The following is a 5,461-nucleotide window of genomic DNA, read 5'->3' as shown; positions in this document are numbered from 1 at the left end:
GAAATAACTGGATATTCTTCTGTAAGAAAAACTATATCTTCAGAAGAAATGAATCATACAATCTTCAGAATACTAAAATTGCTAACACCATATAATCTTTTTCAGTACACTGGGACAGGGACTAGGGGGAGAGTGACATTTACTGGGAGTATTTTATATGTCAGGCACTTAACAGGTTTGCTCAATTAAAGCCATAACAATATGGTAAGGTGGTGGGTTTTAGCTTATTTTACAGATGAAGAAAATGAGGCTCACTTTGCTTTGCCCCGAGTTATACAGACAGTAGGTGGTGAAACAGAGAATCAGACCCAGGTCTGTTTAACTCTGTTTGATTTTCATTGGACCAAGCGGAAAAAATCAGAATCACTCTTAGCTAAGAACATACCATATTGGTCAGAAAGAAGTATTTATAAAATCACTGTGCAATCTGATCTACTCCATTTTGTCCCTTGTGACCTCCTTCTTCCTCTGTTAACTTTCTGACATCTAGCTAACAAGGGCTCTAGCTTGCTACCATATTTAAGAAGTAGAATAGTACAATGGACAAGGCCAAGAATTTATATATGGACAGATTTGGGTTTATTGAGAAAAATACACTGGGGAAAATACACAGTACACCCAGTACTGTATATGTCTGCCTTCATTTTTGTGGCCTCACGGCATGTGGGATCTCAGTTCTCCCACCGGAGATGAACTCACATCCCTTGTATTGGAAATGCTGAGTCTTAACCATGACTGCTGTTGTTCAGTCACTAAGTTGTGTCCAACTCTTTGCAACCCCATGGACTGAAGTACACCAGGCTTCCCTGTCCTTCACTATCTCCAAGTTTGCTCAGACTCATGTCCATTGAGTTGGTGATGCCATCCAACCATCTCATCCTCTCTTGCCTCCCTTCTCCTCCTGCCTTCAATCTTTCCCAGCATCAGGGTCTTTTCCAAGGAGTCGGCTCTTTGCATCAGGTGGCCAAAGTTTTGGAGCTTCAGCTGCAGCATCAGTCCTCCCAAGGAATATTCAGGGTTGATTTCCTTTAGGATTGACTCATTTGATCTCCTTGCTGTCCAAGGGAGTCTCAAAGGTCTTCTCCGGTACCACAATTAAAAAGCATCGATTCTTCAACGCTCAACCTTCTTTATGATCCAATTCTAACCATTGGACAGCCAGGGAAGTCCCTGTGTATGTCTTCATTGGATTAAAGCACTCTAATTTCCATGAGGGATTACTTTTCCCTCAGTGTTTAGGGTCTGCTGGGTTGGTTAATCAAGGTGGCCTCCCCTTGCCCAGTCATAAGACTAAGCTAGGCCAGGTAACTGATGCTGGCTTATCCTTGCTTTACAGCCAAGGTGATCATTCAAAGTACCATAGATGCTCTGAGTAGACTGTTAAGCTGTTCTTAGACTCTTCTTGGAGGGGCTTCCTTGGTGGTGCTAGTGGTAAAGAATCTGCCTGCCAATTCTGGAGACATAAGAGATGCAGGTTTGATCCCTGGGCCAGGAAGATCCGCTGGAGGAGGCCATGGCAGCCCACTCCAGTATTCTTGCCTGGAGAATCCCTTGGACAGAGGACCCTGGTGGGCTATGGTCCACAGGGTCACAAAGAATCAGACACAACTGAAGCAACTTAGCATGCATGCATGTCCTTTCTTATCCATTTTGTGAGCCACCTGATAGCCTTCAATAAATTTCACCTACATTAGCTAGAAGACCCTTCTTGTAGGGGCATCCCTGGTGGCTCAGATGGTAAGGAATCTGCCTGCAGTGCGGGAGACCTGGATTCGATCCCTGGGTTGGGAAGAGTCCTTGGAGGAGGGCATGGTAACCCACTCCAGCATTCTTGGCTGGAGAATCCCCATGGACGGAGGAGCCTGGCGGGTGACAAAGAGTTGGAAACAACTGAGCGACTAAGCACACAGCACACACACATTAGCTAGAATCTATTTCTGTTGTTTGCAACCAAAACTTTTTACATTACACAGTTTGGATCCTGGCTCTAAAACTTACTAGCTTTGAAACTTTTTGCAAGTAGTCACTCAGTCATGTCCGACTAACCCTATGGACTGCAGCATGCCAGGCTTCCCTGTCCTTTCCCATCTCCCGGAGGTTACTCAAACTCATGTCCATTGAGTCAGTTATGCCATCTAACCATCTCGTCCTCTGGCATCCCCTTCTCCTCCTGCCTTCAGTCTTTCCCAGCATCAGGGTCTTTTCTAATGTGTGGGCTCTTCGCATCGAGTGGCCAAAGAATTGGAGCTTCAGCTTCAGCATCAGTCCTTCCAATGAATATTCAGAACTGATCTCCTTTAGGATTGACTTGGACAGGTACACACTGCTATACTTAAAATGGATAACCAACAGGGACCCATGATATAGCACAAGGAACTGTGCTCAATGGCAGCCTGGCTGGGGGAGAATGGATACATGTATATGTATGGGTGAGACCCTTCATTGTTCATGTGAAACTACCACAACACTGTTAATTGGTTATACTCCAACACAAAATAAAATGTTAAAAAAAAAATAGCATCACCACAGACTTTCTTAGAACTTCCTGTTATTTCCAGAGTTCTTCAAAGCCTGTCCTTGAAGGGGGCACAACAAAATATTTTAAGGTAAAAAATATTTAAAGCAGATGGATGGCATTTTCAGTATATAGCTTCAGTGTTTCTGTTTGTTTGTGCCTTCTTCCTCTCTGAAGGTATGTTTCAGATCCAAAGCAGCGGTGCTGAGTTGGAGCCTGCACAGGATTTGCCTGCCTGACCCAGGGCTCCAAAAATTATAGCAACAAATATAAGACAATTTTTTAAAAAGATTTATTTTTATTTATTTATCTGGCTGAGCCAGGTCTTTGTTAGGGCATGTGGGATGTAGTTCCCTGACCAGGGATAGAACCCAGGTCCCCTGGACCACCAGGGAATTCACCCAGACAATATTTTGATCCACATGCCACAACTAAGACCTGGCACAGACAAATAAATAAAAACAAAATTTTTTTTTAATTAACCGTTAGCTTTGGACTTACAGAGGATTCCCCCAAATGCTAGATCTGAAATTTTGTGACTCTCACTTGACATGTAATATTCCCTCTCAGGTTTAAATTAGAGCTGCAGAGAAGGCCAATAGTTTTAAAACCTTAGGGATTTAAACCATAGATAATGTCTTCCTGCAGTTGCCTGCTGATACCACTCCACTGGAATAAGGGGAAATAAAGGAGGTTCAGATGAGCCCTCACATTCTTAGCTCCTAACAGCTAAGTTGCAAAGATGTAAGAAATGATTTCATTACAGTATTATTAATTGGCTGCTATAAAAATACACATGAGCAGGCAAATATATAAAGCATGGTCACTGAGTCTAGATCTGCTCAGTTAAAAATCACATATTTCCTTTTTTATTGCTATTTATTCATGTTTGACATTGCTTCTATTTAAATTGATTGAAGTTGTGTGTGTGTGTGTGTGTGTTTTAATTTTTATTTATCTGTTTAGGCTAAGCCACTCGGCTTGCAGAATCTTAGTCCCCAACCAGGGATTGACCCTGGCCCTCGGCAATGAACATACAGAGTCCTAAGCTCTGGACTGCCAGGGAATTCCTTAAACCAATTGTTTTCAATCTTTTATTTTATTTTTTCAGGGCTATAAAACTCTTTGAGGGTATGATGAAAACTATGAATCTTCTCCCTAGAAAAATTCATATTAACATTGCTGCTGCTGCTGCTAAGTCATTTCAGTCGTGTCCGACTCTGTGTGATCCCACAGACGGCAGCCACCAGGCTCCCCCGTCCCTGGGATTCTCCAGGCAAGAACACTGGAATGGGTTGCCATTTCCTTCTCCAATGCATGAAAGTGAAAAGTGAAAGGGAAGTCGCTCAGTCGTGTCCGACTCTTAGTGACCCCATGGACTGAAGCCTACCAAGCTCCTCCATCCATGGGATTTTCCAGGCAAAGTACTGGAGTGGGGTGCCATTGCCTTCTCCGCATATTAACATTATATTTTGCTTATACCAGGTTAAAAACTTCTGTTGTAAGCTCAGAAACTCTCTTTTCCCAGTTTAAGTAGAAAACAATCTGACTGATTCTAAGCACGATTTCTGATTAAGACAAAGCAGCTTTTCCAGGTCCTCCCTAAGGTTTTGCATGTTTTTTTGTTTGTTTGTTTTTGTTTTTTCCTTCCTGGTTCTTCAGAGCTACAAATCATTTGAATTAGGCTTTTTTTTTTTTCAAATCAATTTGAATAAAGTTTGGTTTTCAGGAGATGGGCCTGGCTGAGCAAAAGAGCCCTCTTGGTAATAGTCTTCCTGAAGCAGGCAAATGGAGGTATCCTGCCCTGGTTTTTGTCATTATCCTTTTACAGTTTTTTCCTCTGTCCACTCTAGAAGATGGGCAGTGTGCGTATCTGCATGTCCACACTGGTTCACAGTATAGACCACTCAGATGCTTTCATACAACATACAAAAAAATTACAAGACAAAGCAAGTTGCCTTCCCTCCTTCTACATACAAACCTTGCTGTTGTTTTTTCATGACCTCTTTCCCCCTTAATGGCTGTCCTTGCATGTTCCCCTTTAATTTTTCTTTGGATAAAGGGGAAGAAAAAGGGCTTCTGGCCCTTACCCCCAGTGTGTGCTTCTAGTGTCATGCTTCAAGGCAAGGATAGGTCCTCTGGTAAAGTTCCAGTGGTAACACACCTCCAATCCCATCTTCAAAGCCATTCTTCACACTGTCACCATTGCACAACTTCACTAAAGACTTATTAGGTCTGTATTACAGGTATAAAGACAAGTCTTGACTATAATGGAGATTACGGTCTACTACAAGAGGGTTTTTTTTAACAAAAAAATGTATATATTTAAGGTGATGTTTTAGTATATGTACACATTGTGGGATGCTTACCACAATCAAACTATGTAACATATCCATAACCTCCCATAGTCACTGTGTGTGTGTGCATGTGTGCGTGTGTGTGCATGTGTGTGCTTCTGTGTGTGTGATTACCCTTGAGATCTACTCTTCTAGCAAATTTCAAGTATATAATATATTATTATTAACAATAGTCACCATGATCCCTGGGCAGGAAGATCCCCTGAAGAAGTAAATGGCAACCCACTCCAGTATTCTTGCCTGGAGAATCCCATGGACAGAGGAACCTGGTGGGCTACAGTCCATGGGGTTGCAAAAGTGGGACACAACTTAGCGACTAAACTACCACCACCATCACCACATAGTCACCATGCTGTACTTAAGGTCTCTAGAACTTATTCCTTTTATAACTGAAGGTTTGTACCCTTTGATCAATATCTCCACACTTCCCTCCTCCCCAACTTTGGCTAACCACTACTCTATTCAGGGAAGTATTTTTTAAAAGGTCTGTTAGTCATTTTTCAGCTCAAAAACCTTCAGAGACTTGATAATGGCTACAGAATCCTTAGCATGCTAGTCTAGGTACACCATGAATTTACCTTTTTGGTTC

This window comes from Bos indicus x Bos taurus, chromosome 25 (genome assembly GCF_003369695.1).
Source record: "Bos indicus x Bos taurus breed Angus x Brahman F1 hybrid chromosome 25, Bos_hybrid_MaternalHap_v2.0, whole genome shotgun sequence".
Lineage (NCBI taxonomy): Eukaryota > Metazoa > Chordata > Mammalia > Artiodactyla > Bovidae > Bos > Bos indicus x Bos taurus.
Note: the sequence above shows the minus strand (reverse complement) of the source record.